Source organism: Thamnophis sirtalis, unplaced genomic scaffold (assembly GCF_051295495.1).
Source record: "Thamnophis sirtalis isolate CommonGarterSnake01/CBP01778 unplaced genomic scaffold, rThaSir2_p1.2 scaffold_12, whole genome shotgun sequence".
Taxonomy (NCBI): domain Eukaryota; kingdom Metazoa; phylum Chordata; class Lepidosauria; order Squamata; family Natricidae; genus Thamnophis; species Thamnophis sirtalis.
This window is the reverse complement of record NW_028261392.1, coordinates 51,260,139-51,273,660: the sequence shown is the minus strand read 5'-3', so window position 1 is coordinate 51,273,660 and position 13,522 is coordinate 51,260,139. Positions and strand designations below refer to the sequence as shown.

Genomic DNA, 13,522 nt, shown 5'->3' with positions numbered 1-13,522 from the left:
AGAGGAGTGGAAGAGGGCAAGGAGGAAAAGCCTGAGGGAACATTATTAAGGTAAATATATTGGATGGTAATCTGGGAGAACATATACAGAATTCTAGGAGAGCAGCATAGAATCCTAAAAGAGATGACAAATACCAGAACTACCCGTGGCACGACAAAACTGCGCTCGTCAAAATAGCGGTGATAAAACCGTGTCGCTAAAGCCGCGACGTCATCACCGCGTGACAAAAGCGCGCTTTAAAACAGCACGGCGGCAGAAAATTTAATAATTTAAATTAAGGTTAGGATTAGGTTTAGGGGTTTGCTTTAGGATTAGGTTTAGGGTTAGGGTTAGGGTTAGGGTTAGGGTTAGGTTTAGGGTGCTGAGTGCTTCGGAAGGCATGGATTTGCCCTCCTCCCTTATGTCAGCGTGGTAAGGTCGCATTTGCTTTAGCGATTCGGACGGCGCGGATTAGGGTTCGCGCTTATGTCTCCGCAGATAAGGGCTTCGCGGTATTGTAGTGGAACCCAACTACCACCTTGAAGACAGGAAAGAAAACTTCACCAACTCCATTGGTGGGAATTGCCTCTTTATCCAACCAGAGATTGATTTAAGGAATGTCCACAACAGAAAAATTGAATACCATACCAAATATGCAAGCAATGCAATCCACTTTACTAATGATCCAGGAAACCATGATGACGCTCCAAGAAAACATATGCAAAAATCATGGAGAGATAAAAGTGGAGATGAGAAAAGAGAAAAGAGAAGTGAAAAGTGATATCCAGAAGCTGGATGAGAGAATGGGCTCAATACAGGAAGTGATCCCGAAAAACAATCAAAGAATAAAAACAATTGAAACAAGAACTGAACAAGAGAAAGAAAATTAGAATTGGTGGATCAGAGAATGATAGGGTGGAATAAGGATTTAGAAGATTCGTTGATACACTTAGAGATGGACCTCATTTTACCTAAGATTCAAAAATGTAATTGAGACTAAGGAAGAAGACCTGGTAATGGTAATGGTGGAGTGGATAGCTGAATCCCTTCAATGGGATAAACAAGAGATTTTAAATGAGTTGGATGAAGTCTATAGAGTATATATGAACTACGCCAGACATCATAGGTTGCCGAGGGAAGTTCACATATGATTTGCCTGGAAGAAAGTTTGAGACATTATCTACAAAATTATTAAGAGAGGAACCGATGAGATATAAGGATAAAGAAATCATAACATTGAAACAAATTCCTAGAAGAGTCCGAGAACAAAGAAAGAGCTATCAATTTCTGCCAACTTTGCTGAATAAATGAAATATACTATTCTGATGGTTAACCCTGGAAGGAGTGTTGGTATCCTAGCAGGATAAAAAAAATAAAGTAGATACCTTAGACAAGGCACAAGAACTTTATGACCAACTCGTTGGATCAGAGAAAGAGCATAGCAGCAGGGAGGAATTAGAACAGATGACCCAAGGAGAAGACCAACAGGCTGTGAAAGGAAAAGACCAGGAGGAAAGAAGTAAGGAAAAGAAAGAATACCAAGAAGAAGAAGGAGTAAGAACAAAAACACAAAGAGATACAAGGTCTAATTGAACACTGCGGCTGGCACAACAGTAAGAGAATGGAAAATGAACTGAAAGTGTTTTCACTAAATGTTAATGGACTTAATTCTCCAGTCAAAAGGAAACAAATATTCACAAAATTAGTGAAACAGGAAATGGAAATTGTGTGCCTCCAGGAGATACACATTAAGAAGCAAGATGAAAAATATTTACAATGTAACAAATTGGGGAAACTATGTGGTTTTGGCAGAAGGGAAAAAAGGGGTGGCGGGAAAGGAATAAAAGCAAAACAAATATATGCATATACAAAGGGAAGAGTACTGATAATTGAGATAATTTTAGATCAAAAAAGTTTGTTGCTTGCAGTTATATATGCACCTGATAAGAATCAAAAGGAATTATATAGAAAAGTCCGTGAAAAGATCATAGAGATCAGAAAAGAGTGAATATATGTTTAATTGGAGATTATAATGCAATTGTAGATATAAAGAAGGATTATGCCAGTGACCAGAAATTTTTTTTAAAAAAGAAAACTCTTCCAAAACCCTTTTTCAAAATGGTAGAGGAAATTTAATAGACATTTGGAGAACCCTTAACCCAGAAGAAAGTAAATATATGTTCTATTCTAACCCTCATAGATCCTGGTCAAGGATCAATATGATTTGGATAAATGTAGAATTAGGTAAAGAAATAGAGGCGATAGAGATTCAGCCAAATAACTGGGAAGACCATAATCTCCTTGTAATAATATGGAAAGGGCAAAAAAAGAAGAGAGGAAGATAGACATTGAACCCACAAACTTTAAAACAAAATGAATATATTAAATGGATTACAAAAGAATTAGAATTATAAAGAAGAGAGCTGACGTCACGATGGCACAATGTGCGATCTTGGTGGTCCGAGATTGCAGTTGAATTCCTGCCACTGGATGGTCCATCCCGCAGAGACAGTGATTGAGAAGGACACCTCCTACTGATCTCAGGAACACCTCAAAGTCCCTGAAAGATCCAGGAATAGCCTTTTTTTCTGGCAACAGAAACACAGCTAATGAAGCTGCTGAAGTTTGGTTTGGTTTGGTTTATTGGATTTATATGCCGCCCTTCTCCCAAGGACTCAGGCCGGCGTACAACATTAAAAAAAAACACATATTACAAAAGTTAAAAAAAATTAAATAGAATATCCAAAAAACAAACCCAATTAAGATTAACAATAACATGTTAAAAAACAAATTCGATTAAAATTAACAAAAATCAATAATTTATTTTGTTTTGTTCAGGCCAGGCTGACTTGCTGGAGAAGCCAACTTTTTAGGGTGCGTCGGAAGGACTGGAGGTCGGGGATTATACGAAGCTCCGGGGGCAGCTCATTCCAGAGGGAAGGCGCTCCCACAGAGAAGGCTCTCACCCTGGGGGTCGCTAGCTGACACTGTCTGGCCGACAGCACCCTGAGGAGGCCAACTCTGTGGGATCACACTGGATGGTGGGAGGCTACCGGTGGCAGTAGGTGGTCTCACAGGTATCCTGGGCCTAAGCCATGGAGTGCTTTAAAGGTCATAATTAGTACCTTGAATCGCACCCGGAAGACAACCGGCAACCAGTGCAGGCTGCCTAAAAGGGGTGCAACATGGGAGCACCTAGGTGCCCCCATGATAACCCACGCAGCCGTATTCTGGATCAGCTGAAGTCTCCAGGTGCTCTTCAAGGGCAGCCCCATGTAGAGAGCGTTACAGTAGTCCAGGCAAGGAAGAATGAGGGCATGAGTGATTGTGCACAGAGCATCCCGATCCAGGAAGGGGCGCAACTGACACACCAGGCGAACCTGGTAAAAGGCCCCCTTGGTCACGGCCGTCAGGTGTTCTTTTAAACTAAGCCACGTATCCAGGAGGACTCCCAGATTGTGGGCCCTCTCGGGGGGGGGGCTAAAATTTCTCTCCCTATCATCAAAGATGGAACAAGATGCACAAATCAGGATGACAGAAACCACAGCCACTCCATCTTGGAGGGATTGAGCTTGAGCCTGTTTCTCCCCATCCAGATCTGCACAGCCTCCAGGCATTGGGACATCACGTCGAGGACATCATTTGGGTGGTTTGGGGTAGAGATGAAAAGTTGGGTAACATCAGTATATTGATGATACCGTACCCCAAAACCACAGATGATCTCACCCAGTGGTTTCATATATATGTTTAGCAGGAGGTGTGAGAGAACTGACCCCTGGGGCACCCCACAAGTGACGCACCTCAGGGTCAATCCCTGCCCTCCAGTCAACACAAACTGCGACCGATCTGACAGGTAGGAGGAGAACCACCATAAAACGGTGCCCCCCCACTCCCAACCCCCCCGAGTTGTCGCAGTAGGATACCATGGTCGATGGTATCAAAAGCCGCTGAGAGGTCCAATAGGACCAGGACAGAGGAGCAGCCACTGTCCCGGGCCCACCAGAGATCATCAACCAATGCAACCAATGCCATCTCCATGCTGTATCCGGGCCTGAAACCCGACTTAAACGGATCCAGGTAGACAGCTTCATCCAGGTACTGGGGAAGCTGATGTGCTACCACACTCTTGACAACCTTCGCTACAAAACGAAGGTTGGAGACCGGACGATAGTTGGCTAAAGAAGCTGGGTCTAGGGAAGGCTTCTTAAGGAGGGGCCTCACCACTGCCTCCTTCAAGGGACAGCTCCAGAATGGGAAGAAAGCGGAAAGAGAAAGTGTGTCGAATTGGTGAGGAAATTTTATTATTAGAGGAAGAGACTACCCAAGAAAAAAAATTAAGTTAAGTTAAGATCGAAGACAAAAGACTGTAGGAAATTGATCTGCATTGAACTTAGTGTGTTATCCAGTTTCTAATTTCTTTTTTTTTTTCACGGATGGAACTTTTGCAGGGACTCCCTATTTTTTTAAACTGAATGGATTAATTCTTTCTTCTTCTTTTTTCACTTTTGCTTATACCTATGGATTAAAATTCTCCTTTTTTTATACTGCTTGATTTGATTGATTGGATTGTTTTTCTCCATTTAAGACTTTTTCTTTCTTTCTTAAGCTTGGAATATAAAGAAGAAAATAAGAAGGATTAAAGAGGGTTGTAACAACAGGAGGAAGAGCAGTTACACTGCCACTTAGTGGCTGGAGGCTGGATACATTGTTTTTTCTTCTTTCTCTTTAATCATTTGAGATTCAAGGTTCTTTCAGTTTGTTTAGTGACAGTGATAGTAGGAAGAGCACAAGTTGTTTATACAGGTGCCTTTTGGAAGTTCTATCACTAGCTATTGGAGGGAAGACAACATTTTGACTTGAAAGATAATAAATGAACCTGTTTGAAGTTTATTAAAATAGCCTTAAGCCCTATAGTGGCAGTATTTGCAAAATTGAAAGAATGGCCCAGCAGGAAAAATAAACTCTAATATTGCAAATGATTATGGTTGAAATTCAAAATCTATTAGTTGTGACAGAGAGAATTGAAAAGAGATTGGAGAATATGGAATACAAAACAGAAAAATCTGATGGAGAAACTGAGGATGTTTACCAAATGAAGAAAGTGGATGACAGAGTTCAAAAGATGGAAGAAAAAAATGACCAAAGAGATAAGAAAAATGTGGATTCTGACAACAAAATGAGTGTGGTTGGCAATGGCAAGAGTGGAATATGGAAAGGGGAGATGGATGGATTGGAACTCTACCCCAGACTTCAAAGCACAGAATAAGAAAAGAGAGAAAAATTGATGGAGATAAGGAGAGAAATCTTGATAGAAGCACTAGTGATAACCAAAGATAAGCTGATGGAAAGAGCAGATGTTGGGTTTCAAGCTTTTGTGAGATACGAAAGGAACAGCATGTTGCCAAGGGAGGTTTATACAAGATTTATTAAGAAAGTAACTAGAACATTAATTCTACAAATGGCAAGAGACCCCCATTATGGTCCCCATTAAGGCTGACGGGTCCATTAGGATCTGCGCCAACTATAAGTTGACCATCAACAAAGGCCTCCAGGCAAACCCTTATCCAGTTTTGGTAGTGCAGCACTTGCTCCATTCCTTGGGGCAGGGCTGCATCTTTGTGAAACTGGATAAGGCTCAGGCCTATCAGCAGCTCCTGGTAGATGACGAGGCTGCGGCCGCTCATACCATTGTCCCACTGAGGGGCTTTCTGCTGCCACAGGCTGCAATTCGGCATTTCCATAGCCCCGGGAATCTTCCAGAGCCTGATGGAGCGATTGCTCCCTGTGCTCCCTGGTGTTTTCCATTACTTTGATGACGTCCTGATTGCTGCCAGCAGTCGATCAGGGCTTATCAAAGTCCTTCGGAGGTTCTCCACCGTTTCAGGGGCGCGGGTCTGAAATTAAAGCACAGCAAAGAATATTTTACCCAGGGCATCCATCCCACCCCCTCTAAACTTGATGCCGTCAGAAACACCCCCAATCCTACCTCTAAGGAGGAACTGCAGGTGTTCCTCGGCCTTCTCAACTTCTATGCTCCTTTCATACCCCACAAAGCATCACTAGCCAAGCCGCTCCATTGGTTGTTCGACTGATCGGTGGCCTGGCGCTGGGGCAGCCATGAAGTCCATGTGCTTGCGGCTGTCAAAGCCATGCTTACATCAACAACTGTCCTAGTCCAGTACAATGATGGGCTGACATTGACATGTGATGCCTTCCTATGGTGTGGGGGCTGTCCTGAGCCATGTCCTTCCCAATGGCTCAGAAGCCCCCATCGCTTTTTATTCCCGGACAGTCTCCTCCACTGAGAGGAACTACAGCCAGATCAACGAGGCTCTGGCTGCAGTGTCTGGGATTAAAAAGTTTCCTGACTACCTATACAGGCGGCATTTTACCTTGCTCACCGACCACAAGCCTCTCCTTGGGCTTCTGGCCGGTGACCATTCTTCCCTGCCTACGCATGTCCAGATGGACAGAGTTTCTTGTCACGTATTCCTATACACTGCAGTATTGCCCGGGTAAGCAGCTGGGGCATGCTGATGCCCTTAGCCGCTGCCCTCTGCCACAGACAGAACCTGACCCCTCCCTGGCCTCTTCAGTCCTGTCCATTGAGTCCATGGACTTACCCCTCTCGGCCTCTGATGTGGCTTCCCACTCCTTGGCAGACCGCACTCTCTCCTGAGTCTTCACATGGGTACAAAGGGGGTGGCCACTGGAGAAGGTGGCCGAGGATTTCCAACCCTTCAAGACACACCAGCTGGAGCTTTCCCTCCAAGGCGGATGCTTGCTTTGGGGGGACCAAGTGATCATTTGCCCCTCCTTAAGGTTCCAGGTCTTGGAGTGACTCCATCTGGGCCACCCAGGCATAGTTTGCATGAAGGCCTTGGCTCGCAGTTATGGCTCGTCCAAGATGGACAAGGCTATTGCGACCTGGGTTGCCCGTTGTTCCGCATGCTAGGAATTCTGGCCAGCACTACCAGCTGGCCAGTTAAGGAGTGGGAGTCGTCCTGAGGCATTTGGTCCAGGATCCACATTGACTATGCAGGTCCATACCATGGTCAGAAATTCCTGGCCAGCCTAGGGATCCGCCACATCCTCACCACTCCCTACCACCCCTCTTGTAATGGCTGGGTGGAATGAGCGATCGCTTGGCCAAGGAAGTGGTGGGACGAATGGACCAAGGGGGCTGGCCGAACAAGGTGGCAGCCTACCTTCTTGGCCAACACTCAACTCCATGCCCACTCCCCAACAAAAGCTTGCTCATGGGCTGGCGCCTGAGAATGACAGGCTGCACCCACACTATAGTGCCTTACGGCCTGACAACCTGGGGGCTCTGCCACACAAGCTCTGGGAGGGGGACCTGGTCTATGTCAGGAATTTTACAGGAGACCCTAGGTGGGTGCCTGCCACTATCACTCAAATAACTGGCCCCTGTTCTTACAGGGTTGGCTTCCCGGATGTGCGAAATGGCGGCACCACGTGGATCAACTGAGGCGCCGCCTTCCAACCAAAGCCTTTCCCCAGTCAGGCCTCCCCTACCATGCTGCTGGCTGCTGGCAGCCAGTCAGTACCCAGCCTCTAGCTGTCGTGCTGGTACCGCTGAACTTACCTGCACAGCCGAGTCGGCCTACTGGGGAGGATCTTTGTGACACCACCTTGAGCTCTACTCCCGTTGGGGAGGAGCTACCACAGGGACATCTTACCTCTTTGTCCGACGAGCCGCAACTGAGGCGCTCTGGGCAGGTCTGGCATTGCCCCACCTATTTAAGTGAGTACGCATACGCCACTTCCAAGCCTCTAAGTGGCAACCAAGGGCTCGCGCCTATTGGCTAAGGCGCGCCGGGCTGGAAGTGGGCTTTTTGCTGTACTGCTACTGCTATTGGATGCCCTGCTTGACAGCTCCCATATAAATAGCTGTCAAGCAGGGCAAGGTGCTGAACTTGTACATTATTGCTCTCACTAGCGTTTATGTTAATAAACAGCTGTTCTAGTTACGTCAGCCATCTGACGCCTCATCTATCAGTACACTCTTCTTCATTAATATTTATATTCCCAAAGAAAAGAGAAAAAAATATTATTTTCCACATTGCTAGTTTTTCTTTTCAACGTATACCTTTATATGAATTCTATTTGTTTTCTCTCCCCCCTCCGTAACAACCTCTTTTTTGGATGCGGTGCAAGACGGATTCAAATTTCCCACTATCCTCATAATATTGTTATATACTTATACATTATTAAGCGCCCATATTTTTGTCTCATATTGTGATTTTTAACAATATATTATTAGGCGTATTCCCTTTCATTTATTTTAAAAAAATCTTAAATCCCAATCTCTGAACTTCCCCTTTCTCTTTCTGCTGTTTATATATCTTTTCTTCCCAATCTTTTTTGTAACTTTTTGCTGTACCCTTCATCATACCCCCTTCAGGATTTCCTTTTGTCTCTTCAACCTGTTTTCCCTTTTTCTTTTCTTATTATATTTTCCTCCTGTAATGAACTCTTTTCTTTCTTTCATTGTGCTGCCTGTCTACTCCATTCTTTTCTCTTCTTTTCCTTTCTTTTGTTTTTTTAATTGGGGCATGCTCTTCCCTTTTCTTTGTGCCCCTATTAAATCCAATGAGATCTTTTATCTGCTTATTATTTCCCTCAATCTCTCTTGCTTTTTTTTTTAAATTTTGGCTTTCATTTCTACTTCTTTCCATAATATCCAAGCTATCATCCTTTCTTTTTTAATAAACATTTTTTATTTTTAAACAAACAAATACGGACCAACATAAAACATAAAAACATCTTCCAATTCCATACAGCGTGTCAATTGGTTGCAAAACTTTTTTGTACATTCTCTCCATAGTCTTCACTTACACTTTATATAAAATCTCATATTATCAATCTAATATATGTGTATACATTATTATCATTATCATACATTTATTTGATTATAATTGTCATTACTTGATTTTATATGAGATATTCTACATTTTAGATAAATTTATATTATAACAGTTCATTACATCATCCTAAATCCATCCAGTAATCTTTTATTTCTTGCCATTTGTGGTATTTATATTCTAATTAGTAAATCTTAGTAAATCTTGTATGGACATCTCTTGGCAACTTATATTTCACTGCATATCTTGTGAAGGCTCGAAACCCCTCATCCGTTCCTTCCATCATCTTTCCTTTAGTTATCACCAATGCTTCTGACAGAATTTCTAGCATTACTTCTGCCAAATTTTATCCCTTTTCTTCCTCTATCTTCTGGAATCTGAGGTAAAATTCTAGTCTATCAATCTCCCATTCCAATATTCCACTCTTATCTTTTTCAACAGCACTCATTCTTCTATCAATATCTCCAATTTTCTTATCTCTTTGTTCATCTTTTTCTTCAGTTTTTTTGAGATCTGTCCTCATATTTCATCATTGTTTGGTGAGTATTAGCAATTTTTTCATCTACTTTTTCTGTTCTTTGTACAATAATCTCCAATCTCTTTTCAATGCTCTCTGTTCTTATTTGTATTTTTTGAATTTCTTGCATGATCATGTGCAATGTCACTTCCTTTTCTTTTCCCTGTTGCAATATCATCTATATTGATCTTTTCCTTCCAATATTGCACACAGTCACTCTTTTCCAAGCAAAGTTAACTGGTTTGTTTCCCAGTTCAGTGCAATTTTTTTTCCACTCCAAGCTTTTCACTCTGATAGTACCCAGAGAAGTACCTGTATAAACATCCGTGCTCTTCCCACTATCATTTTCAATAAACAAACTCAAAAGTCCTTGAAGTGTAACACCATCTCTTACTTTGCACAAGATTATCTAATGCTCAAACATAGAGAAGAAAAACAATATTTCCAAGCCTCCAAGCCTCTAAGTGGCAGTGTTACTCCTTTTCATCTATTTTCACTTCCCTCTTTATATTCTTTTATATTCCAGGAAAGAAAAAAAAGAAAAATGAAATCAGTCCAGTTTAAAAAATAAGTGTTTGTAGAAATTCCAGCAGTAAAAGGATTAAAGAAAAATAACACACTAAGTTTGACTCAGGCTTAATCTCGCCGCTTGACCTCTTCTGTCTTCAATTTTAACTTTACTTTTAATCTTTGGGGTGTTCTGTCATCTAATAGTAAAAAAATTATCTCACCAATTCAGAACACTTTCTCTCCTGCTTGTCTTCCGTTTCTGAAGTTGTCGCAACTTTCAGCAGCTTCAATGGCTGCTTCTTTGTCACCGGAGAAAAGGGCTTCTCCTGGATCTACCAGGGAATTTGCGATGTCCCCGGGATCAGCAGGATGTGCCCTTCTCTATGACCATCTCTATGGGACGGTTTAGGTCCAAAAGGACTGCCCAGCGGCAGAGATATCGACAGTGATCCTGGAGCTCCAAGATCACACGTCGTATCATCGTGACGTCAGCACTGCCCTCGCTATCATCCTTTCTCAACCCATTGTGCATATTTTTCAACATTTCACATATTTCTTTAAGATCCCACCCCTCCGTAATGCCCAATTTTTAATTTGCTATTTTCCTTCTTCAGATCGTATCCCAGTTCCTTATACATCAAAACTCCCACTTTTTTCTTATTCACCAACTCCAGTCCCTTTTAAATTTTCCCCTTCAAGCAAAAAAGGAAACAGATTTCATTGTGAAAGAATGTAGTCAAACCACCTGTGCCCGATTGAAAGTTCCAAAGTCCTCACCATCAAAGTCAGCTCTTTCATTTATTTGTTTCTTCCAAATGATAGTTCTTTCTGGTAGAAATGTAAATGTAACCTTTAACTCCACAAAGACACAAAATGCAAATTGTAGCAAGGGAGTAGGGGAGGGGATTTTTTCTTTAGTTTTAAATCGTCTTGAGATCGTGTTGAAAGCAAACCTCCTGGCCTTTGTTGTTACTCTCTAATTATCAGCTTTTTTAACTCCTAATTTCATCTTTGCCTGGTGATGGTTCTTCTTTCTAGTAGGTGCTTCTGCTTCTTAGATTTTTTTTTTCCTATCGAATATCTTAACTCTTGAATGTAATCTTTAATCTTTAACTCCACAGGAGCACAGAATACAAATTGTAGCAGAGAAGCGGGAGGGGGGTATTCTTCAATTTTCCTGATGAGGCTTTTTGAAGATGCACCCCACATGACACCGTAGGGAATTACAGATTGGACACTGGGTTGGGGTAGTTGGGGGGAGGGTGCTGGGTAATTGTTTGATATATACTTGTTCGCACCTTGTGGGCTCAGATCTTGCTTTTCTTTCGCTGCTATCTTTTCATAACCTATAAAAGTATCTTAAATTCCATGAACAATGGAGTTGGGAGTTTTCTTTCTTGGTTATTGATGGAGGCACGCCTGACAAAATCTTTTTGTCCCTCTCTGTGATACTACCAAGTATCCTGTAGTACTATTAATATATTATTAATATATATATCTGCTCTTAATCAATCTAATCTGGTCAAGTTATTCAGTATATAATAAAGATTACTGTAGATATGGATATAGATATAATAGATATAAATATTCTATATATTCTATATACATGCTATATAAGTTAAGATATATGCCAATATAAATCTATGTTAATCAGTATGTATATAAATTTAGATATAAGTAAAGATGTAAGGATATTAGTATGTCTGTTAATCAATCTATAAAACTATAAATCTAGATACAAATCTAAGTTTCAATATAAATATGAGTAAAGATATAAGTAAATAAATAACTAACTATATAATTGGTGTAATACAAATTTAGGTATAAACAGTTGTGGATTTTCTGATTGTTGGTTCCTGGGTTACTGACTTAACCACTTTATATTTATGCTAAATATGTATAAATATTTCTTTAAATCTTCTTAGTTAATTTGATAAATTAATAACTGATCCCTTGGTAGTGTTATAATCAATGTCCAATTGTTCCTCCTTGCTCCTTCTTGGTCCTTTGTTAATATTATATTATATTATATTGTTTTTATCCTCTTTAATCCTCTTTCTCCTCCTTATTCAACTCTGAGTCCCTCTGCTCCCTCTCTGCTTTACTTTTGATCTCTATGCATCTCTCATCTCTCTATCCATCATTTTGGAATGCCAATTTCTTCCTCCAACCTCGGTCTGTGATACTCATCTCCTCAGTTCCCTCTCACCAAAGCCCACGCTTGCTGTTCCTTACCTTTCTCACTTTTCTCCTGTTGCTCAGGCTCACCGAATCTCTTTCTCCACTTCTCCTTCCTCCAATTCTATCTCCTGTTGAACTCTCGTGTCTCAAGATTTTTTGTCTTTTCTCCTCTGTGCAATTTAACTTGCAATCTATGTAAGTTTAGTATGCTGAGTCACTGCTCCTCCCTCTGGGTTGCCGCTTGTTCTTCAGGGGAATCTCCCCGCAGTTGGAGCTATCTTCCTTTCTGAATAACCAGGACTTACTCTTACAGTCAATTATCGCCATTACAGCTCTGGGATTTTGACCAAATAAATGCCACAGCCTGTTAAGTAAATCTTCTCTTCCTCAGTCTCTCTGGCCCGTCACGGCCTCGGGCCCGCCATAACACAATGACAGACATTTTCCTTCATTGCAGTGGGTGATCGCCTTTCACTTTGGGGCAGCTTCCCCTCTATTCCGCTTGGCTCTCCAGGCTCACTGCACCGAGGGGTCCCCAAATGTGAAATATTTGGGGTCTAGGAACAGAGACTATTCTCTTTCCCTGGCACTACTGTGACATCACCACCGGAAGCCCTTGCCATATGTATTAAGTGAATCACTGCAGTTAAGTTAATGATTAAGGGAATCTGGTTTCTCCATTGACTTTGCTTGTCAGACGGTAGCAAAAGGGATCCCAGGACACTGCAACCGTCATAAATATGAGTCAGCTCTCCAGCATCCGAATTTTGCTTTTGACTATGGGAATGTTATAATGATCATAAATGTGAAAAATGGCCATGCCACTTTTTTCAGTGCCATTATAACTTTATACTGTCATTAACTGAACTGTTGTAAGTCAAGGACTATCTGTGTAATATAATTTTTAAAAAAAGATTTCAACTCTTATCTAACTCCACATTTCCATAGATGCTATTCACTTCTGATTCTCCCACATTTCCTTAGAACTGAAGTCTTCAATTTGTAATGTTCCTTTTCTATTGGAGTGTGACATTTTGACTAAAGCATAAATGCTGATGCTTATGATTGAGATCTATCAGAAAATGCATCTGATTTGTTTACAGAATCTAGATGTGCATTTTCAGATTTGTATTGTATTTTATTAGCTATGTAAGGGTAAACCTGCTCCTTGTTTACATTTTCCTTGCAGTCTCAGGACAAATGAGTATGGATATGTACAGTGACATGATTTGAATATTTATTTTGGAATGTCAAACCTTTCTTGCTGGGCAACAAACAAGAGTAGGCTATGATATCCAAATTTATTGTTTTGTTCTTTTTTAATCCCTCTATGCCATTCAGGGCTATGAAGGAGTAGGTAGCCTGAAATTTAAATTCAAAAGAAATGAATGTTTTCTAGATAACTGGATTATTATTATTTTTTGAAAATTAGAATGTTACAGAAATGAGA

At 41.3% G+C, this 13,522-nt stretch overlaps 1 protein-coding gene across 3 annotated transcripts in view; it reads left to right on the top strand.

The window, feature by feature from the left end:
• Positions 1–13,522, top strand: part of ACOT9 (acyl-CoA thioesterase 9) — an 83,224-nt gene that overhangs the window by 9,946 nt on the left and 59,756 nt on the right. The gene's annotated exons all lie outside the window — the stretch shown is intronic.